Source organism: Cyanistes caeruleus, chromosome 10 (genome assembly GCF_971803275.1).
Source record: "Cyanistes caeruleus chromosome 10, bCyaCae1.hap1.1, whole genome shotgun sequence".
Taxonomy (NCBI): domain Eukaryota; kingdom Metazoa; phylum Chordata; class Aves; order Passeriformes; family Paridae; genus Cyanistes; species Cyanistes caeruleus.
In genome coordinates, this window is record NC_141710.1 from 19,170,175 (window position 1) to 19,194,650 (window position 24,476).

At 38.8% G+C, this 24,476-nt stretch overlaps 1 protein-coding gene across 1 annotated transcript in view; it reads left to right on the plus strand.

The window, feature by feature from the left end:
• LOC111933206 (uncharacterized) overlaps positions 1 to 24,476 on the plus strand; it is a 105,218-nt gene that overhangs the window by 27,255 nt on the left and 53,487 nt on the right. The window contains exons 4-5 of the mRNA XM_086844328.1: positions 19,435 to 19,535; positions 22,436 to 22,558. The gene's annotated coding sequence lies outside the window, so the exon portion shown is untranslated. The remainder of the gene's footprint in view (positions 1 to 19,434; positions 19,536 to 22,435; positions 22,559 to 24,476) is intronic.

The following is a 24,476-nucleotide window of genomic DNA, read 5'->3' on the forward strand; positions in this document are numbered from 1 at the left end:
CTGAGTAGTGTGATGAGAAATGAATCAGTTGCTGTTTGTGCCTTGCAGTGGCTGTCCCTGGTGAAATAATCTAAACCTGTCAGATGGTGACAGCTTGCTCTACCTTCACAAATAACCCCATTTTTGAGAAATCAAGGACTGCTGATATTGCTGTAATAGATTAAAAGTGCATACTGATGTGATCTACCATTTCTGCAAGATGGAATTTGAAACCTCTAATACGCAAAATATTTCTGCTGCTTCAGCTTCTCATCTCAGAAATGTGGATCGGATCTTTGCAGGAGTTCAACACTGAACAAATCTCCATCTTGTCTAGTTCTGGTACGTGGATCATAATACATAAATAGCTGATAAAAAGAAAAAAAGTCTCCCATACCATAAAAGCTACAACAAGCTGTAGAAATTGCCTGGAGAGCATCCCCTGAGTATCCCAAATATGTGGCACTGAAATGTGGCGTCCACCAACTCTATTACAGCTGTACAAACAAAAGCAAAGGTACCAAAGCACTTCTCATCTCCCAGAGCCCTAAAGAGGTTTCCAGAGCACTCAGCCATAATCCTTTGTGTTTGGATAGATCTTGGCAAATGTGAGGTGTTTTCAGTGTTTTGGCCAAAATGTAAACTGAAGGGGGAAAACCTGAATTGCAACCCAAGCAAGATGGCTATTACTGATGGTTTTCAGTTTTGCAATGGATGGAGAGGTAGTTATTGGATTTGGAAAACTTTATTTTGGTTAACCAGAAACCAGTTTGATGTAAATTGAAGTACTTCAGTTTCATGGGAATTGGTTTTGCTTTATCTAAACATAGGCAAAAAAAAAAGACATTGAAAAAATAAAATGCCAGTTAAAAATAAAAAGCTGAAAAATCTGATTTTGAAGAATTCTGAAGAAAATCCACTCTTTTCTTACTGATTTTTTTTTTCATTTTGAATCAATTTTGTAATTATTTTTAGCTGGCAGTATTGAATAACCATTTGGGGATTAATCCATTTTTTATCAGGATATTGTCTGCCCACCTTCACCTTGAAGAGATCATGCAGAGCCAGTGGGAGAAGGACAAGGGCTGCTGTTACTGTGCTGTTAAAAGAAGGATCACAGAGCCTTTAATGTCTCATGGTTTTTGAGATTTTAATCAAAAACAAGTGAATGAGCTTCGAGCTTCATTTCCAGCCACAACAAAATAAACATTGGTCAGCTTTAAGAGAGCATCACTGTCAAAATGAGACTTAAAGATTTGTGAAAATTCTGTCCTAAATTGTTCATTCATGTTATTTATTCCTTTTTTTTGTGTGTGTGACTTGAGCACAGCTTTAAATCTAAGTAAACAGCATCTAGCTGTGTGTGGCTCTCCTCTAAATATTGTGCAATGGAAAAAGAAGTTTAATTTCTCCATAAGATCTCTTGAGGCTCAATGTATTTTTGACACACCATGGGCTGCCCTGACACTGTGACAGCAGCCAGTTGTTTTAAAGAAGATTTGCTTGCTGGAAATGGTGCAGTTGACCTTGGTGCTGTTGTACTTTCAGTAGGAAAAGGTGGTCAGAGGCTAAAGTGATGCCTGACAAAGGCAGTTCATTAGGCTAAAATTTCAGCTTTTCTGATAAATAAAGAAGTAGTGCTGAAGTGAGTGATCTGCAAAGAGCAGGTAAAGGGTGAGCACAATGAGGCTGTAAAGGAGCACCCACCTGATCATTGCACTTAACATTTCTTGCCTTAGCACAGCATCAAGAGGCTCAGCAAGGCTGCACAATCTGCTCTGCCCATGGCACGTGGGGCAGGATGAGAGGCTTTTTCCTGGAGAATTTTCCATCTCCAGTGACTGGCTGACAGCTGGGGCTGGTGCAGTATTTGTCTTTGCATTTGATGAGGAGCTCTACCATGAAGGCAGATTCTACCACAAAACAACCTGCCCAGAGTGGGAAAGGGACCAGATTTGTTGAGATTCAGTTCATTGCTTTTTTCTACCATAAGGTAATTCATCTTCCACTTCGACTTCTGCTGTGCATTTAATCAGGTGCTGAGTGAATATCTTACTTTGGAAATCCAAACTAATAATGGACATAGAAATCGTGGTAAATGATAAGATACAATAAGACAAATCATATCTTCCCTAATGACACCATAATGAACTGAATTTAAAATGAAATCCTATCATGAACAGTCACAGCCCATTAGGCAATGAAATTTCTTGTTAAAGTGACTTTTTAAAAGTACTTTGCAAAAAGTGAAAAAGAAACAAAATTGCACAATATTGTCAGAAGCCACTTGCATCCAGATCCTGGTAATATTTTGGTGTAAACCCCCATGAGCTTCAGTATTTTGTTCATTCAAGGACATAAACTCTAAAAGCAATGACTGTGGATTACATGCCACAGAAATAATTTCAGCAAGATTTAACAGGTAATATCACCAATTTATGGTTTAAAATAGTGTACCCATTGAGAACAGATGGAAAAAGAAGTGAAAAAGAGGGGGGTTAATTTCTTTGCTTTTGGTGATTACTGCTGTGCATGGATCATGCAGAACAGGGACAAAACACAAAGTCCCTTGATTTTTAAGCACCACATGCTTTGAAGAAAACATTTGAGGAACAGCAAGTGGGAACATTTCCCAAAAACAACCAAAAGTTGGTGCAGGGAATGGAAATGACTGTGGAGGTGCTTGTTTTTGCTGGTAAATGTTCCAGAATAACCTTTTCATAGATGCAAGTGCTATTGTCATTGTCATCTCCAAAACAAATTAAACAAAACTTTCTCATCAGCAATGATTATTGTGAACTGGAGTTGGCATGAAAATTCAAATTGTAAAAAAAACCAAACAGTAAAGGTCCAACTCTCATGGAAGAACAGCAGGATGTAGGTTCCTGTTGCTCATCAGGCCCATTGGCATCCTCCAGCTGAAGGTATATTGAAAATTGGGCCATAAAATCCTAAATAAAATAGTTTAAGAGTTTTACACTTCATATTTTCTTTATTTACAGTCTGGATATTCCACAGTATTTTGATCTCTTTTGTACTAGGTATTAACCATGAAAGAAATAGATTTCTATACCCCTTTACGAAGGTTGTTTTTTTGTTTTTTAAGTGAAAGGATCACTGCAAGTGCAGATTTATTGTTCTAGCAGTATTAACAAAAATATCAGATTTACAAAGAAAGTGTATTATATTATTGTAGGAATGAGGAGGTTTGGTTTTATTTTGTTTTGGTTTTTTTTGTTTTTTTTCTTTTTATGAGCATCTGTTCTGTAGTAATTGCCATGCTTGGGTAATTCATCTAATGATTACAGGGCTGTTGGTAGAGGAAGCTGTAAAACAGCAAGTAAACACAGGCTTCTGTAGCTTTAAAGAAGGCAAAAGAAGAAAATATACTATTCTGAATGATTCACAATTCTGGATACCATCAGGCTGCGCTTCTGAAAGGGCTGCAGGCTTAGCTGCTGTCATTGTTCCCAGCTGGAGCTCTCATACCAACTTCTTTTGAAATCTGACCATTAGAGCTTGTTTTGATACATCCTTGAGTGCAAACATAAAAGCTGAAGTAAATTGTTTCATCAATACTGGTTTATAATTTTAGTCCAAAGCTGTCTAGGGTGCTTGCATACAGGGAGTAACTCTGAATAGAAGGAAATTTTGTCTCTTATTCAATGTATCTACCTGGCAACGCTGTTTAGAATTGATATTTAGGGAAGGAAAAGAGAAATGGAGAGGATGCTGTCTGGAAGACTGACTTGCTTTTAAAAAAATTGGTTAAATTTTAACTCTGTTCATTTGGACTGAGATAAAATGGGGCAGATAGGTTTATTCTCATTTTACTGTGATGAAAATAGATCTTGATTCATGTGTCACTTTCTATGCTGATCTACTGCTTTTACTTTTGTTGTCTTTGGTTTACAGCAAAGAGAATTGGGGCTTTAGTGTTTGTATCAACTGCTAATGTGGGCATGTAGCCAAAAAATCTCTTTGCTGGTCCACTAAAGCATTTGTCAATAAATTTGTCAAATGCACAGTTGTTTTGAACCAGAATCCAGTTATTCACCTGCTGTAGGAAGTGTTATGGAACAGTGAAATAGCAAATTGTTCTTTCATTTTGCTACCCTAAATGGTTAAGCAAAAGAAAAACCCAAACTGTATTCCACTTTGAGCAGATCATAGGATATAATAAAGCTCCCCAGTAGGGCAAAGGATATAACACCAATGTGATAATAAAAATACTCTAAGCATACTAAACAAAAGCAAGCTCTGCTTTGGCAGGAGGCCTAAGAAGAGTGAGCTAAGTTAGATCAGAGTTGGCTAAAAGACCAAATGGAGTCAGCAATATTTAGCGCAAATAAAACTCCAGCCTTGGAGCTTTTAAATCTCTGCCTGTCCTTTGAGCATCTTTCTGCTCACAGGTTGAATTTCATCAAGAAGCACTGAGCTTTTTAAACAAAGAACAAAAAAGCAAATAAAGCCCAATGCATTAAAAGCATTTTAAACTGGTGAAATTTTAGTTGGAATGTTGTGAGTTAAGTGGAGGGAAATGAAGGAGGGAACCACACCAGCATTCTCAAATGGCAGTGTTGTACAGGAAAGGAAAATAAGTCAAAATTAAGAGGCAATCTCCATTCTATTTCTACAAGTAGTCCCTTGTATAACATTAAGCATAGGAGGCTGAAGCTCAGACTGGCATCCTCAGAACAAGTAATTTGGACAGGCTGAGTCCCAGTGCACTTCAGCCACGCTTCATTCATTAAACATAACCCAGAGGTAGCAGCACAGCTCCGTGTCCATGCTTTGCACTAATGCCTTAATGACTGCAGACTTCTGCTGGAGGCAGCAGGCAGGAGAAATGTGCCTCAATAACAGACCAGCTGACACACCAGGTAACACAGCACAACCATGTCAGGGCAGCTCCTTGGAAGTTTCCATCCCTCGTACAGAGCCATTGGGAATGCATAAGGAGATGTTCATGGATGATGTTCATGACTGTGTTCTCTAACAGTTGTGCCCCTGGCTGAGGGTGCAGAGGAAAGGATTGCAGGTGGAAGGGATGAGTTTTCCTCAGGGGTGTGAGAATCAGTCACCTGGGTTGGCAGGGTGTGGAGGGGAGCACTGCACACCTCTCATTGGAGTTGGAAATATGCTGAATTGAGTAGAAACTGGATTGAGGAGGAATAACTGTTGAGTTTGTGAGAGAGCATTTTGGAAGGAATGGGTTTTGTGTGTGGAGTGAAATTACTGGTAATATTTTGTATCTGAAAGCATGTAGAGTTGGCTTTTGAAAACAGAGAAGAAATGTCAATGAAGTCTAAGCTACTATTTGGGCTGCAGTAGCTGCAGGGGTGAGATGGGCTCCTATAAGTGGGATAAGTGAAGAAGAAGTTAGCAGGCCAGCCAGAAATTATTTGGGCTCTTGTCTCATCCCCTACCCTGCAGTAAGTAACACAGGGATTATTGCTTCCCTTATTTCCAACTGCAGAAAACCCAATAGGCAGCAAAATTTCAGTGAAGAAGTGATGACAGCTCAGGAAACAGAGTTCATAATGGAAACAACAAAGCAACCTTAGCTTCTGCACATATTTTTGCTCCCATAATAGGTATCTGCTATTTTATTTTAGCTACATTAGTGAAAAATTGTGTCTCAAATTTATTTTTCATCTACTTTCTGAAAGAAACAATAGATATGTGATTGTTGGGTCCTTTTTCTCTCCAGTTACCAGCTGGGAACTTTTGAAATAGAAAGTAAATTATGTTCCCGCTATCTTATCTTTGCAAAAAGATTGTGATCAGATTGAGAAGGAGAGACCCAGATTAGCCCCCAGGGAAAAGGCAGGCTGAATTCCAGCTCTGCACACTTGTCCTGTGGGAGCTGTTTGCTGGGAAATGTGTTTGCCTTCAGCCTGGCTTCTGCAGAGATTGCAGCTCACCTGCAGAGCTCAGCCCTGGAGTAAAGGGGGGGTGAGGGGAAGGAGAGGGAGACTCTCAATGATGCTGCTGACAAGGGAGTGTGGGGACAAGACCCAAATCTATAAAGAAACAGGCTTATGGGTTCTGCTGCTTGAGGAATATCTTGTTTACCTGGGGAATAACAGACCAGAGTAAGCCTGTGTCTGTCTGTTTCTCCTATGGAGTGGGTGAAAGCAGAGCAGTGTCCTTTAGATCTCACCAGAGCCCAGCACAGTTTAACAGATCCAGCTCTGCATGTGCACCAAGACTTTTCATGTCAGTACACCATAACCAGAATGATCAAAGCTGGTGGTCTTGAGTTATCTTCAATTTAAACCTTAACTTCTATTTTGGCACATAATGAACTCACTTTTTATGGCAGGTGAATATCTAAGTTCATAGAGTCATAGAACCATAGAATGGCTTGTGTTAGAGGGACGTTAAAGACCAACCCCCTGCCATGGACAGGGACACTTCCCACCAGACCAGACTGCTCCAAGCCCTGTCCAACCTGGCCTTGGACACTTCCAGACATGGGGCAGCCACAGCTTCTCTGGGTAACCTGTGCCAGGCCCTCACCAAGTACTAATTCCCCATAAGTCAGTGGAGATGATCAGCATGATTGAGAGATGAGTCCTCTTTGGATTGAAACACAGATCTGCTCGCCTGGTGTGGTGACAGTGGCACTTAAAATATGTCCTGTGTGCCCTTCTCAGGCCTCACACTGGTATTTCTCATTTGCTGTAGCTGTTCCCTGCCACAGCACTGCACAGGATGGACACTGGCTCCCCTTTTAGCTTTTGCTCCACAGCTGAACCTGCAGAACTTCGGGGTGGTGATTACAGAGCTCCTTTTGCCCTTTGTGCTGAGGTGTTTGCTGGGTGCTGCTGAAAACCCCAGACCTGCCTTTTGTTTTGGCTGGAGAAGTTTGGAATTCTGTGGGGTCAGGCAGCAGTGTCCAGCATGGATCTGGCTCCCAGCTGAGCTCCTGCCTCTGTCACCAGCCTTTGATGTACCGGGGCAGAGCTGCAGCCTCGTGCTGGGTCCTTGTCAGCGTGAGTGGAGGTGAGGCAGGAGGGAGCAGCTGGGTATGAACATGAGGAAACCAACAGGAAAACAGCACATCATAGGTAGGGGTTTTGGTGTATTCCCTACTTGTACTGTTTTCTCAACTTTTGTGCTTGCCTTAAGGCTTTTAGAAAATGCAGAATTGTTAAAAGCGTGCCTGGCAAGTTTTTAATCAAATCCTGGCTAACCTGTCCTTTTGGTCTAGTCTGACATGATTTTCTCTAATATTTGTCTTCCTGCTATAAATTGAATTTCATGTAGTTTCTTCATGAGGTTATTTTACAATCCAATATCTAAGGCAGAAACCCTCCCCTCTTTTCCACCTCTTTATCTAAATTGTCGAAATATATTTCTGTTTCCCCTGTAGCTCGGTGTTCATATTAAGTAATATATTTGTTTAATTCCTCCCATGAAAAGCTTTATTTTTACTTTCTCTTAATGATTCTTTATACATGTACTTAATTTCCATGAAAATGCATACAACTTTTACCAAAAAGGGTTATGTAATTTCTTATTGCTAGAACTAATGGAAGAAGGTATCTCACATCAGTCTTTTCCTGGTAAGTCTGGATTTTTAATATCAGGATGGAATCCTAATAAAGAAACCTCCCTCCATCCTTAGCCTGTAAATGACTAGGAACAAAAAATGTTTACATGCCTGCTATTGTCATCATTCATGCAATCTAATTCTACAGTTCTGGGACCACCACTCTATAAATTTCAATTATGCCATTAGCAATAACTCTTCGCTGCAGTAATTGGTACACTCACTTTATCTAATGGAGTATTTTCCCTCTAATTGACTTCAAATTTATCATATAAATGTCAAAGTCAAATTTTCCTATAATAACCTATTATCTCTGCTGTTCTAGCTCACTACACTCACAAGAAACAGAGCAATAATAATCTTTCGGGATAATGAAGGACAGAAGTAATTCACAAAGTGCTGAAAAGAATGACAGCTATCTCTTACCTGTCAAAACCAGAAACTTTTAATAAATTCATTTAATTAGACTGCTAGTGCCCTTCACATGATATTTTTTGTCTCACTATAAGAATGAATCCAGATTTTGCTGGAAAATGAGAATATCTAGTTTTTAGATGGTAGACTTCCTATCAACGTGTTTTTAGACAAGAATTCCCATTTCAAGCTTCTGTCCTCACTCTGTAAGTGTAATCAATTGCAGCACAAGAAATAGGCTATTACACCATGACACAGAAAAGGCAAAGATACAAAGAAAAGACCTTTTTAATGTGTAAATTAATTTTTGAGAATAAATAGGAGCAGAGGGTGGGAATGATGCAAGTATATTCATTAATCCCATTGATTTTACATAGGATCAGCTAAAACTGAATTACCATATCAAGTTCCAGAATAGAAATTTATAGTTAATTAATTCTGAAAGTCTAGGCTGCTGTATAGAGAGCCGTAAGAGTGAACATGAGATGAGTAATAGAACAGTAAACTTTGATTTCTGTATTTTTAATTTCTTTCTTGAAGACTTTTCAGGGCATCTTCTGTAATATGTGTGGGTTTGCTGCTGTTTTTTGTTCCATCCTGAGGCAGAAGGATGGGACTTCTGTCTATCAGGGACCTTTTTAAAAAAACTGCTCTAAAAAGAAACACTTTGCATAAAAACACATCCGAGAGTAGATCAAACCAGCAAAGTCCTCCTGACACAGGCAGAACATAACCTGCTCTACCTTATCCTCCCAACTGTGGATAAAACAAGGCCCATTTGTTTAATTGCAGCTTGGCTGCTCCTTGTGTCTGCACGAGCAGCAGGGATGGTGCTGCCTCACTGACAGCCCACCAGCCTGCAGCAGGGTCACAACCTTCCAGTCACCTTCCTGAGAATGCAGGGCCAAGCACAAGGTCCATGCAGGATAATTGCTCAGCCAGTGAATGCTGTCTAGAGGCTGCACTCAGAGTTGAAGGTACTTCCATGATCTCTGGCATTTTACCCTTTAAATTTTGCTATAGCAATTAATTTAGTGACTTGTATCTTTCAATGTGCATGCATGCTAGAAGGGTTTTTTCCTTTTTTTAGTGGGAGGGGTTAGCTGTATATAACAACTGTCCCCAAGCTTTTTTCTCAGCTGAAAATCTGAAGAAGTTGCAGGGGTACCATAGCTCTGCTGAAGACTTTGATGGGAATGACAGGCCACCGGATAGTTTTCACACTCCTTTGGCACGTGGGTGTCTGAAAATGAATCTCCAGTGTTTCTAACACCCCAACAGAATTTATATCCTTACCCATGGGGCTGCCCTGAAATTTAACTGCTGAGGAACGTTAGGTATCACTTGGTCTATTGAGATCTTTATGCATTGATTAATTTGGACTACCTTGGACTAATAGCTTGTGACCTTTGTAGAGTTTACATTTAATTTAATCCCATGAAGCCATTGTATTGACTGGAACAAAAAAGACAAAAACAGTCTGAATTTCTGTTCATTTGAAAATGTGTTGACAAGGGACTTTTCTATCTCACAAAGTATTTTCTCAGTCAAAACTGATGAGAAGCAGATGACAGTGTCTTTATTGAACAGATTGCACTATATAACATATATCTTAAATGATCTGGGGTATGTCTTTAATGTCTTTTAATTCCAAAAGTGAATATTTATATCCTAAGGAGACACAATTAATGCTTAATATTCATTCTTTTTGAAAGGTACTCCCAAAATATTGGCCCAAATGTCTTAGGTAATTACTCACAGAAATAATGGTAATCTGAACCTGAAGAAATCTATGTGATATTGAGTCAGCTTCGAACATTTTTAGGAGCTAGATTTTCCTATATCCCCATTATTTTTCTGGATAATGCAAGTATTGTCACTTCAATGATGGGTGGTTATAATATATCTGCAGACTGTTGGCAGAAGAAACAATTTTAGGGGAAATGCTCATCAACCCAATTTTTTAATGTTATAAAAACCAAAGTGAAGGGAACATTAATTTTCAAAATGGTAAATGTGGCTTATATTTTTTCCTAAAAATATAGAAAGAACACCTTCAGTGCACTCAGTGCATAGGTGGCTAAAAGTTCAGAAGTTTCATTCAGTTTGGGCTTGTCCAGATATATTAGATTGTGAATGGAAAGTTTGTATAAGCTTTGGAGGTCTCCTTCTTTCCTTGCCCTTTTCAAAGTCTTTGCTCTCTTGAAATTTCATTGTTTCTTTTTCTTTGTACAACCAAAAAAGGTGGGGATAGTAGCTGCCCTAGAAATATTCTCTACCAATATAAATGATAGGTGGAATTACTAGGAAGCTGTTGGTCAGGAGAAGAGCTTTAGACATGAGAAATTAAAAAAATCACAAAAGGAGAGCATAGGTATAGTAGTTTAATTTTGAACTCCAACCAAAATATGATGATAGTTTAACTGCACATGAAGTACAGAAATACATTTCCCTTCCAAGGAACAGAAATATTGTTGTTTAGTAGCAGTCTTGCATTTCTCAAGGTCCAAGCATGTGACATAGCCCCAGAATAATTTAACACCATGCAGGTAGCAAGGTATTTACAGCAGAATGAACCAGGGTTTGCTTGATCTTACAAATTCTTACAAATGAATGTTTCAGTACAAGGTGTGCTCATAGCTGAGCATGTGCTGTGCTGGAATTTGCTGTAGGTTTTTACCTATTCACTTCTGAAGCTTCAGGTACATCAAGAGCAAAATGGAAATTGTATGCTCAAATCCTGCATGAAGCTTTGAAATTATCAGTTGTCTCCTAATCTGAGTTTGCCAGAGGGCCAAGAGACTTTCATCAGCAAAAAAATAACTGTTCCTCAATTGGTGTGGGTTGAAAGGACAAACTGAATTGACATTTATTTTCTTTTAAAGCTTCAACTTTGTGAAATGTCCCTTTATGGGAAAATCCAGTCTTCAACAAGACAGAAATGGGAACCCCAATTTTGCCCATTAAAAAAATCAAACAAAAAAACACCAAAGAAAATAAACCCAACCAATCTGCAAAAAAAAAAATCAAGCCTCCAGATAATAAATTAGAATGATTGCAGCTGTGCCATTATGGTTATAGATAACCTTGTTAATGTCATAGTAGGGGCTCATAAGTATAAAACAAAAGCAGCTTTTTCAGCTGGCTCAGATGACTTCAGCCTGTTATTGTTGAGTAACTGCCTGAGCAAGTTTTGCAATGCATATCAAATATGTGATCTCCAAATATTATAGATCTATCTTTTTGTGTCAGTGAGTTTCTGTAGATTGAAGAGACCATCTTATACTTCACTAAGCTGCATACCCAAACAGGAGAGAATGAAAGATTCTCTATTTCTGTGCACTGAAGAGGTTGAATTAAGCCTGGGCTGTGGAAAAAAGAAATCCATTAACATATTTCCTGTAATTCTGGTTCTGTATGGGTTATTAGATGGAAAATACAGTTTTAGAAAGGATGGCTTACAGGTATCTCTTTATTGCAGACCTTTATGAAGAGTGAAATAGGGAAACATTTCTCTGGGAAGCAGTGCCAGAGAGGTGTTTAAGGTGGTTTCTTTTTATAGTACTGAAATGAAGGAAGATCAGTGAAGAAATTAGTTTCCTATGAAAAAATAGGAAATATACTTGATCAGATGTCCAAAGAGTAGCCATTACACCCCTGAAATACTATCTCATCTGTGAAAATTTGCATGAGCTGAGCTTTCTGAAGACCTTCTAAAGCTGTGTATTATTTAAAAAAAATTTACCAAATCTTGGGACAGAGGTGAAACTGAGAGGGACAAGTGAATGAGATACATCCTGCAAACTTGTGCCAGCAAGGGGCATTTACTCCTGCCTGTTCCCTTCCATCTTCATGCCCAGATGTTTAAACAGCCTGGTTTGCTGTCAGCAGTGCTCAGGCATATTCCTTGGCTCACTGGACCTTTGGCAGTGCTAGGCTGACATCCCCACTCCTGCTACAGAGCATTCCTGAATGGCTTGGGCTCCAGCTGCTGCCAGTTTGACCAGCTGAGATCCTCTCTGTGTTTTGGCAAGAGATGCAATCCACAATGAAGCCCCAGGGGTGCACTGGAAAGGCTTTCTCCTCCTTCTCCTTCTTTCTCCTTCTCTTGGGTCCCGTACTCTGCAATCTTGTGCCTATGAATACATTTATATATATAAGTATTTTTCTTTAGCAGTGTGAAGAAAATATACTCTTGTGTAAGTATTTGCCAGATTGGTTCTTAAATCTGCAGTGTAGTGTTTCCCTATGCTGTTGAATATTTATCATGCTTTACCCCAGAGATGGTTGTATTTCAGGGAAGAACTGAGTTGATATATCAAGGCTATGAGTCTTGCCAGCACTTCACTGCATGTGTAGTACTGCTGAATAAAACCAGGCACCAGTGCAGCTGAACTTCCCTCTGGTGTAAGTATTGACAGGATCACCCCCTGCTCCTTCAAATGTTCAAGAAAGGAAAGAGAAATATTGATTTGTACAAAGAGCTGCTGAATGAAAAAACTCTATCAAGTGTATTAAAATAGTTAGAAAAATTACTTTCTGTCTGAATGCTACAGCAGTGCCTGAGAACTTTTTGCAACTGAAATAGTGTTTACTACCAAACACTTTGCTCAGGAAGTGTGCCAGCACCACAAAAATAACATTGACACTGGACCATCTCTTCATCTGTGATATTTATTATGGAGCAATAGTCAGGATCTTGCCTGTGAGTTCATGCTGTGGAATACAATGAATGCAATATCGAGGAAACAGCAGAGCAGACATAGTTGGGTTCTATAATCCAGTGCAGCATCCATCACAGTGTGAAAAGGAGAGCTGCTGATCTTGAGAGGCAACAATATATGGAGCAGAAATGTTCCAGGGTTTTTTTTTTTCTGGATTTCTTGTGGAAAAGAAATTGATAATTTCACAATGAGGGAAAAATCATGATGAAGTAGATTATACTTTTATTTATTCTTAACAGACACAAGAATATGTTGCCTTATGCTATAAAACCTGTCCTATGTCTTTTGAGATGTCTAATCCTACTGCAGTTGTTTCTTACTGACAAATGATATGAGGTGGTATGAAAGGCTGACAAAAGAAATATTTCATTAAAAAAGTTACTTTTATATTTCATAATTTGAAGAGAAAAACAAACATGAGTGTCTTTTACAAGGGAAAACCATAAACCCATTCTTCATGTTATTGTAGTGATTAAATGAGGGTTTTCAATAATTTAAATTGGTGTAAATAATATCCAGATTTTAAACAAAGAAAATTTTATTACGAGAGGTGTAAGTCAGTGCTTTTCTTCAGTAAATACATTAGGTTGTACTCATGTTTCTTACCCCAAGAAATACGAATAGATGTTGTAAAGAAACAGAACTTTATCACCTCTTTATACTCAGCTTTATATATAACTCTGTATGTCCCAAAGTTTCCTGTGCAGATGAGTGATAATATATGTTCACAGTCAGTAATGCATTCAAGATGCAAATGTGTGAAAAAGCTCTTATTTTAAAACAAATATCATGTGATTGTGCAGGAAAGTTATCAGTTCCATGTGTGTAGATATATAAATGACCTATGACCTCTGGCTCAATCAAGAATTTGACATACAATTTTTGCAGTTCAGTCTGTTTTGGGTTTTAGTTCAGCCTTTTGAAGGCAAATAGGTACGGGAGAGATCCATAAAAGTATTTGTATCTGTAGGATATAGTTTCCTCAGGGTGGGGGAAAACTGAGCCCTTAGGTCTCAAGATGGGAAGAGGAGCTTTGCATGAAGGGGAAGGTTTAAGGCAGTCTCTTTGCAGTGTAATTTTGTATTCTGTTAATAGAATTAGCTTTCAATGAATCAATTTTTCCAGGGTGAGCAGATGGAATGGTGCACTGCACCTACCTGGTTCCCCCAGCACCTGCTGCAAGCTGCTCTCAGACCTGAGGGGAGACAGGAGCCTTCGCTCCTGTTCTCCACTTGAACCCCCCTGGTGCTTCTTGCTTTGAGTGTGACCAAACAGCAACACAGTGAGGGGATTTTCTCCTCAGTGGTTCCTGCCTCCCTGCTGAAAACACTTTGAGGAGGGAGCTCTTGAACTCTTTAGAAATCAGGGACAATCTCCCTGTGATTGTAACTGGTGTCAGATCAAGTCTCCCGTGGACATGGTGGTGGTATCACGTGCAGGAGCAGACTTTACTGTGCCACCTTTCTGGCTGCCCACAGGATGAAAGTGCTCATTATTCTCTTCTCCCATTGATTCCCCAAGTTCTTTATGGGCAATTCCAGATAATGGAAAACAGGATACAGATATATATATATATATTTGAAATGTGCATGTTAGTGAGTATTTATTTAAAGTTTTATAGTGATTGCATAAAATCCAGGGAAGAGTCTCCAGATGTTGAATACACTGCACAAATTCAGTGAAGTACTGATATATATTAGCATCATTGTCGATTGTTATGAGCACTAACCAATTCAATCTTTCATTGCCCATTGTGCTCGAGTACTTTGACTTAATGATCCCCATCCTAGAGAGAACTCTATTAGCATTTGCAGATGTCTCTATAAATGTAGGGGTGAGAAAAGCTTTAGGATGTGAAATAATCAGGCTATATACTGCTAGTCTCTTGCTGTTAGTGGAGTATTTGAAATCCTCAAATTGGTTTCTTTTGAATGAATACTGAATTTTAAACTCCTGCTCGCAATTCTTTGTCACTCAGTTAATTGAGCATGCTTGAGGGTGGCTAAATTTCATCTCAGGAAATTCACATATTTTAGAGATTCCAATTTACATCCCATAATTAGAGCATCATGAAAGCTCTGAAAGGTTGCTAAACCTGTTACAATGCTTGATCAATAATGTATTGCATCTTAACTGTTGTGTAGAAAAGGATGCCCTTTGCCAGTCCAGGTGTTTTATGAACAGATGCTTCCTTTTAGGATCTATGCAAGTCTCTATTCTTTTTTTCTTTCCTATTTGAATACAAAAATCTGTTATACATTTTCACTGACCTCTTAACTATCCATCAGTTCCACAGAATGGGCTGTATTAATGCAGCTCTAATGTTCAAGGTCAAACTGCTGTAAATAGTAATTCAGCACTGTGCAGAGTCCCAGATGATGTCTGTGTGTAATAAGGCACAAGAAAGCTCCAACGATGACATTTTTCCCAAACAATCTGCTCAATTCTGTTGCTGTATCAGGGACTTTTGGTGTCTCTTCAATGTCATTTAAACTTTCCCACTGCTTTAAAACAATTTCCATTGTTTTAGAGGCTTTTTTTTTTTCTTTCTTCTTTTTTTGTGCATTTCAATTATGGTTTTTACTCAGCATTATCATTTAATTTCTGGAAGTTACCTCAGTTTGACAGTCTCTGATTTAGCTGTTATCTATTTCATAGCAATGTCAAGAGCAGCATGATAAAGTGGGCAACTTTGATTGAATATAAACAGGATCTGGACAGTTCAATAAAAGTTCCTTGCATATTTAATTCCTACTTGTCAGTGTATCACCAAAAGCACATAAGAAGATTTATGATGATCTTGGTTCACTTCCTTTAACTCACCTAAATGCAGTCCATTAATGGGTTTATGTTTTATGCATATTAATTGTGCTGTATGCTATTTTTGTGTGGCAAGGCAAATTAGAATTGGATTAAAAATATTTTTAGCCACATTTGTGCGTTATAAGAAAATATCCCCTGAATAAAGGGCCCAGCTGAGCTCTGCATGTAACTGAAATGTTAACTGAACTTCTCAAAACCATGTCAGTTTGTTGAGGTACTCATTATATCAATTTTTTCATGTATGAATAGGATATAAAATTAACCAGCTCTATTTTTATGCCTCCTATTTAAATCCATGGCCTTGTTATGAAGAACTTTGTGAATCTAAAGTTCACATTTCCCTTTATTTGCTTGAAATTTTCTTTTCACTAATGTAAGTAAAAAGAATATCAAGTCAGTATTCCAAACTGTTACTCACTGATGGATGTTTTTTCAAGTTGATGTATACAAAATATGCAAAATGGGTATTTTAAACATCTCCCTTTGAGAGTCCCAGCTCTAGAGTTTCTTTGAAGACACAACCTGTGTCTTCACTGTGTATTTTGTTTTGAAGATTATTTGAAACTGGCTTTGCGTTACTTCTAAACAATGGCTGAGATCTTCTAGATCTTTGCAGGCCTTTATCCTTGGTGGGAGCTGCACTTGTTTTTGTTAAAAATCTCTGGTTTTTTAACAGTATGGAATGCTGGGATCAGCCAGCAAGTTCACAGCCTCTCAAGTAGCAGGGACACTGCAGTGATTCAAAACTCAGCCTTTTTGAGGCTGCTGCTTAATGAGAGGTTACAGCTGCATGGGAAGGGTCGAGTTAAGTGACCATGTTATTATTTTCATTCCCTGTGAATGCACAGACCATGCCCTGTGTTTTAGTTGTTATCTAGACAGCGTGGAATGATATGGACACAAATACTGGTCCAGTGGACAGCAGTTAGTGAAACATTGGCAGGTAGTATTAGAACACAGCTGGACCCAGAAATGAGAGCAACAAACACCTGTGCGCTGTTACCTTCTATTTGTTGCACATCTGTCTCTCTGAGCTGTTTCTCTAAGAAGAAAATATGATATCACCAAAGAGAAATGTCCAAGGTACAGTCTTATTTCTGTATCCTAGTCTCATTTGATTTCTCCTTCATTAACAGTACAAGCAGAGCGCTTGCAAATCCAGCTCTGTGTTTGTAGACTTGGATTTTTCTGATAGGTTGACTCTTTCTAAATGCTAGACCATCAAGGCTTAATTATAAAATAATTGCAGTGGGTGCATTTTCCATCTGCCATGAGTACCATTTTCATTGTTTTATGTCCTTCTGAGAGTCTAAGTACTTAAGTCTGATGAAAATGAACAAAAGCAATAAGACTAGAAATACGTTTCTATTTTTCTTTTAAATTAGCTTTTTATTTTTTTTTCTTAAATACAACAAAGTTCCCAGCTGATTAGAAGCAAGTTTGAAGTCAGTTTAAAGATAAATGGCCTTTTCTTCTTACCTTTAATTTTGCCTGAAACTAGCAGATGAGCTAGATGGAAAAACACTGATTTTTTTTTTTTTTAATTTTTTCATTTTTTTTTGTAACTGACTGCCTATGAACTTGCCCAATCCATTTGTTACCCTGCTGTTACTTTCTGCTTTGATAAGCTTGTGTCAACAAATTATAGCCATGTGAAAAAGGACCTACTTTTATCTGAGTATCTCATTCCAGTGTGTTTCTCATTCTACTGATGGGATCTTGGTAAGTAAAGATTCTCCACATTGTCAAATGGTGTCCATCACTTTGTACACTTCAGTCAAGCTCTTCCCCAGTGCAGTGTGCAGAACATTTTATTTATTTAATTGGTGTTACAGGCTGTGATATCACAGTTCACTAGATGATAGGTGTTGTGCTTTTCAGCAGCTCTTACTTTAATGCGCTATTTGGAAGTGAGAATATGGCAGAGCTGGGCAGCAGGATCAAAAGCTTAAAACTGGTTTTGCTAAAAGATTTCTTGGTTAGCAAAGTGTTCCTTAAGGAAGAGCCTCAGCAGGGAAAATTCAGCCTGGGCAGGGAAAACTGGCAGCAGAATGGCTCATGAAAATAATTTCAAATTTATATTGTAAAATTTGGTGAGTTGGTGTCTGATTAAGCTGTTAAAGATTTGCTCCTTCATTTATTCCTGAAAGGAGGTTCTTGCCAGGCAAGTGTCAGCCACTTCTCTCCCAGGACACCAGTGCATAACCTGCAGCTCCAGGGAAGATTCAGGTTGGTCACCAGCAGGAATTTCTGCACTGAAAGGGTGGTCCAGCACTCCAACGAGCTGCCTGGGGAAGTGGTGGAGTCACCATCCCTGAAGTGTTCAAGAAATGATGGAACAGTGCAATGGTTTAATTGACAAGGTGGGATCAGTCAAAGGTTGGACTTGATGATCTTGGAGTTCTTTTCCAGACTTAAAGATTTTTTATTTTCTGTGCAATTGCCAGCCAGGACCAAATTTCTCTGCAACAGGGCAAAGGAGAAATGGAAAGATGGAAATTAATGAAATAAATACTTTGGTAGCAGTCAGAATAGTGTTGCAAAGTAAGAGAACTTGTTATTCTTTAAAAGCTTTCTTTAAGCTGAACACAATTTGCAGTGCTCAGAAAGGCAGAAGGGAAGAGAACCAATAGTAATGAAAGGACAAATAAGGATGGATGGGTTTTATTTTTATTTTTATTTTTTTTTCACAGAAGTTCTCCATCTGCAGCTCACAAACCACCTGTGAAATGTAGGAGGTTTCTGCTGGGTTGCAGCCAGAAGCTGTTGTGTGCTTATGATGTACAATACGCCTACTCCTAAAATTGTCTCAAAATCAGTGTCACAAAAAATTCAAGGGAAATGGAAAAGCAATGAAACCTCCTGGGTCACATTTATCCAGGGACAAAATGCCATCCAAATGGGATTCCTCTCCCTGCATCCCACAGAACAGGCAGCAGGAGAAGGAGTCATGACACTGAATTGAAAGGGATAGGGCCTGCCATTGAGAGCAGAGGAGGGGAGACCAGGGAGCTCTGGGCAGGAGACCTGATGCCAGAGTGACCTGATGCCAGAGTGACCTGATGCCAGAGTGACCTGATGCCAGAGTGACTGATGCCAGAGTGAAGTGAAAGGGAGAAGTGAGAAACCAAATCTTCCAAATCCGGGATCCCAAATCCCAAACTGGGATCAGATGGGAGATTAAGGGGGAAAAGAGACACAAGGTGGGGGCAAAAATAGGACAGGTATGGATCTGATAAAGGTTTGGGTACAGGAAAGGGAACCTGGAAGCGGCTGAGCCAAAGATTAAAACAAGGTATTAGGTTGGGCCTATGGGGGAAAAAATCGAGTAACATCCAGGGATGGGGGTTGGGATGTGAAGACAGAGCAGAGGAATAGATCTAAATACTGTGTGAGCTTGGGAATTAATGTTATTTGATAATGGTATTTGAAATAGGGTATAAAATCCTAAAGAGAAGAACTGAGGACCAGGAAGAGGCAGAGACATGAAAAGTGAGGCACAAAAAGGGTCCTTTCACAGCTTTGAGGGAGCTCAAGGGAACCAGGTTCATTGTTTCTTTTTTTTTTCTGTTAGTATCTGTGAAATCTAATAGCAAATTTTGTCTCTTATCCCCTTCTGAGAGTTACTTCCAAAGAATTAAAAATAGATAAATAATCCTAGTAAACAGTGATAGATGAACACTGAAGTTGCAGATGTTATAGAATGCCAAATTAATGTCCATCCTCATATGGATATTAGGCTATTATTATGACCAAAATTATTATTCTATTATTTACCTTTGTAAGTTTTTTTTTCCTTCTTCTAGCACTCTGTAAAATATCAGGTGAGAGGCAATATTTTATCTAAGGTCTCATCCCTTAAAACTTGACTTCAATTGAAACAAAGTAGAAGCTGAATTCATTGCTCTGTCACACACTGAAATGTCTCCTTAGGTGTGGATGGAGCTGAGAGGAGAGCACATCCCATCTGCTGGAGCTCCTACAACTAGATCTGCAGTAGGAAATGATCTTTCACTGGGATTTAACAACCACAGGTACTGAAGGGAACCTCTTGGGTTTTTTGATGTCTTATGCATGTGTCATGCCTGCTCTAATAAGCACAGATCTTTCTTGTGCTGCCAGCCCCTACTTATGTGCATTTATAAAGTCAAATGACCTCCCAATCAACCTGCTCCCTGCAGAAATAAAAGGGTGTGTTGCCTTATGCAAAGAAATTAGGTGGAGAAACATAGAAAGTAACAAGTAACTGAAACTATAGAGTCATTTCAAATGGATGTCATCTGGTGTGGTGTTTTACAGCCTTTAGATACTTGTAGGTTTTGTGAACTAATGAGGTGTTTGTGGCAGAAGGGATGTCACAAAGAAGCAGTCCTTGGGAATCAGCCTGGGTGATTGATCCCTCTATTTTCCCCTCTAAGAGCATCACACACACACTAATGAGAGAAAATGTGCACCAAACTCTGCATTTTCTGCTGGACTTTGGAAGCAAAATGGAGGTAGGTGGAGAGAGGGAAAATATCAAGGGTGTTCAGTCATTTTATATGACATATGATTTTATATTTTTATTAGCTGTATTAAGCCTCTTTTTATTTTTTTTTTTTTTTATTTTTAATAAATTCTTCTTCTGAGGGTTTCATAGTTTAACTCTGTGTGAAATCTGGAAGGAACCTCCCCCTTTCCATGATAAAATTTTAAAGTGGAATGTTTTCAGAAACCATTGGGAGCAGTGATGGGTGGAAGTGAAATGAAAATTCTTTTGACAAGAAGATGACAAGAGATGAGACTGGAGAGATTTATGCATACTTTGGGATTAAAAACCTAAACTGATACATCTCATAGCTGTCTTGGGATGAGGCATTCACTCTCTATTTGCAGTGAAAAGTTACTTTAATGATTTTAACATTTACCCACTAAATTTTTCTCCTTGATGTATAATTCAAAATGCTATATCAACTCCTTGAAGGTTAGACACACTTTCATTTTCCTGTGGAAGTGGATCACCAGGTTGTTGCATCACTGTGCTCATCTCAGGGCTGGGTGGAAGGTTTTAGTCAGGACCAACCTTCTGCGGCAAAAAGATTGGTGCCAAGTCAGTTCTGGTGGAAGATATTTAAAATAATGATTTCTGATGCTGAGTCACAGTGCTGTCACAGCACTGTTAATAATAAACTGGGAGAACATTTGTCTTGCCATATGGGATGGAAGGGGTCCAATGTCTGCCTCTGGTATTGGATGGCATTATATAATGTTGCAGCATGAGGCATATACATTTTCTGTTCCCTCCTATCCCTCCTTAAATGCACAAGACAGATTTCAACTATCTGAAGGAATGAAGTGTTGTTAGAGAGAGTTGTCTTGATTTCTTCTGGGAGCTGTGGCAATTGTCAAGGATTCCTTCCCTGCCTCAGTCACTCAAAAGGAGATTTAGTTAAACTGTGTTAAATTCGGTGCCCACGTTCATAGTCAGAAATAAAATGTCCTCAATTTAATTTGATTTAACTTAAATTACCTAGAACGGTAAAGAAAATTTAATCAAGGCATTTTCAACTCTTAATACAAATATCTAATGCAATTTAGCTAAACCACTTCACAAATTCATTCAAATTAACCCCTTTGCTCCCATGCTGACAGACTTAGTGTGCCATGGACAATTTTTAATATGGATTAATAACAGGCCATGATGAATTTTGGCACTAATCATGAATTCAGAATATGTATTCAGGTGAAATTTTCCCTCCATACCTCTATGTTAAGATTTCAAGCCGTACAAGACCTTGCCTGGTAGGCCAGGGAAGAGCATGAATCTGAGCTCCTAGGATGGGCTTTAAGAAGAACCTGCATAAAAACACAAGTGTTGCTGTGCCCCACAAGCCCAGTCTAAGTCACCCCAGCAGACCACTGCCTCTCACATCTTACTGATGTGGAACACATCTTACTGGCCTTCCTTCAGGCTTCCCCCCAAAAGCTCACATTGGCCACTTAATGTGTCTTTCCTGATTAATGCCCCTGAGTCCACTGTGGCCAGCAACACCTTTTAATAGGAGAAAACAGAGTTCCTGTGTTGCTTTATATCTTCAGATGTGTCATCCTTTTCCTCCAACAGACGTGATCAACCTTTCCTAGAGGAAAAGTCTTTCTCTTTTCTCCTCAAATTTCTAACGTTGTTCTTCGCAGTAATAAATTGGTGCTAAATACATTTCATAGTATTCCCATCCCAAGTTATTTGGCAGCTATTTTAAAAACGAGATTGTACAAGGATTAGCAAAGTCAACCATCTGTAAATATTGAAGATGACTTAACTAATGGGGAAGATGTAAGGCAACAGAGAAAGTAAAGCAAATATTTAAAATGGAAAAGCAGTGGAATAGAGTTGCTTGCTGTCTCAATCAAATAAAATTTTTAAACAACTATTCTGGTGAAATAATAAAAAAAAAATAAAATCAGTTTATTCTTATGGAGAGATAAGATGTGGGAGATGGATTTTAAGCTGAAGCATTTGCTATCATGCTTTAAACTATTGCCCTCTCCTTTTTGTTAATATTGTAGATATCTTTGCACAGCATAGTTCAGACACTGCCTGTTTAGGGGAGGACTATAGCACCATGTTATTTCCAGACATTGATAAATCTAGCTTCCATGTCTGCTTAAAAACTGTACTGGGAAAGCCATTAAAATAAGGAAAAGTGAATTAGGATTTTATGATGTTTGGGAAAGCTGCAAACCTGAGATAAAGAATTCACTTTTTTTTTTTTTTTTTTTTCAATAGGCACAACATGCATCTCAGGATAAACCTGTGCTTGCTTCTCTGAAACGTGGTTCTAAATGAATGTGGATGGGAAATGGAAAACATCTCCATTTCTAATCATGCTGCTGTCTCATTAAGGATAGACAGTATCCTGATTCTAACCAAGAAATTATTATTTTTCTGTTGCAGGAACCTCAGGCTGGCTGAGTGAAATGTTCCTTACAACAGTACTTCTGTGCTAATGACAATAATAAGGAAACCAGCAATTCAGTGCTGGAAGATGCTGCTGAGGAAACATTGACATGAGGGCAGGTAATTAGTGCTGCTGCTTCTAATAAAATTAGGGGGAGGAAAAAAATCAAAATGGAGCGAGTGGAGCAAAGGGGTTATTAAATTGAAAATAAAAAGAAATCTTATTTACACTCTGAATCCAACTGAACTAAATAAACTAATCAATATGATGGGCAAATTATATTAACAGTAGGAAAAAAGCTGAATGAATAATTAAAGTATAACAAAGTAGAGTAAATATTTGGAGGACAGGGGTAAACCTGACAGAGCCTGGGCTGGTCAGTGTGGTGGAGTAATTGCTTTCCAGTTTTTCTCCAGCTCTCTAATCAAAGACATAATTCTGTATATTATCCCTTTCAGTGGTTTCACTCTTTCCAAAATGAGATGGGACATATATGTGGGGAGGAAGAAGAGAAAAATGCATCTGTTTGAACACCAAGTAGAAACTGACTCAGCCAAAATTGGAAGAAAGCTTCATGTCAGGCTTTTGCAGATCTTTGATTAATATGTGTAATAGAAAATGAACCTCTGTGGCCTGGGTTTCTTTTTAATGTAGCATCAATGACACTCAGCAACTTAGAGCAATTTTGAGTTTGGCACAGACTCTTCAGTGAATACATATGGAAGCAGCCAACTGGTAATTCCTTTTCCAAATCCCAAACAGGCTGTCCAGCCATGGAATGGTGTTGCATTTTTTTCCTAGCTTCACAAGCACTACAATTTTTTCTTCCAACTTTGAGTGATGCTATTTGATTTAATGGAAAATTTGGAACCTCTTGCAAGTCAGGGCTGGGCTGTTTCTCTTTTCATATAGTTCCTAGAATAATGACTTCTCGATCTTGATTGGAGCCTTTCAGGGCTTCAAATAAATTGAGCCATTTTTCTTGCTTATGCTTTCGTCCTTGTGTCTGGAGGTTTGGGAGAGGGATTGGGACTGGTTTGGGTGTAGTGACCTGCATGCTGGGCAAAAGAAGAATGAATGAGGTTACAGGTTTGGTAAAAAACAGAGACTTTCCTACAGAATTATCTGTTGCAGAAAAAAAAAAATCTATTTTGTTCCATCTGCCTTTTTTTTTGTCTTTTCCTCGCTGCAGTCAGATAAAATGCAGGGTTTAGTTTTGTGTCAATATGAAAATTAATTAGCATAAATTGTAAACCCGCTGTCTTTCTGAGAGCGCTGTTTCCTTGTTATTTCCTTTTAAATGGAATCCTAAAGGGGGAAAAAATCAGATACCGTGTTATAAATATTGCATTATATTTAACTGATTTATATTTATAAAGCTAATTCCACTTCTTAAAGCAATTCAAACAGGGAAAATGCTTCTCTGTTAAGGCTGGTGTAGAAGTTGGATCAAGCATGTTGATGCAGTCAAAATGAACTGGGGGTTCTGGCCTGATTGTCCCATTTTTTACATGGCCTCTTCCCATTTTCTCATGTTATTTTCCTCAGTTTGGTAATATACTCAAGTGAATATCTTTTCTAAGAAAATAACTTTTTGCAAAATACACATTTGAGGTGACAGCAGCTTCTGACCTTCATGCTTTTTATATTGTAGTGCTGGTCAGCTCAGAGCTGTGGCTCAGTGGAAATTTAGTCCTTGGCATTGTCGCTGTGTGGGGATCAGGGCATGTGGAAATGGGAGGGCTTTTCACAGGGTGACAGAATGGTCTGCCAGGATGCTGATCCTGCAGAGGTGCTGGGTAATGCCACAGCAGGTCAGCTGTGTTCCTGGTGTTATGTGAAGTGCATCAAGTCACAGCAGGGATTAATGAGCCCAGTTTTTACTGTCTCTTTTATTCAAAAGGGGAGCTGGTTGTTAGGTTCCAGAGATTAAAATATGAGACTCTTTAATTGAGGTCTCTGGTGTGCCCAGCTCTTGCTGAGTATGAGTTACCAGTAACAGCATTAAGAGGTTTTGTGAGCCAGAGGTTTGAGCCT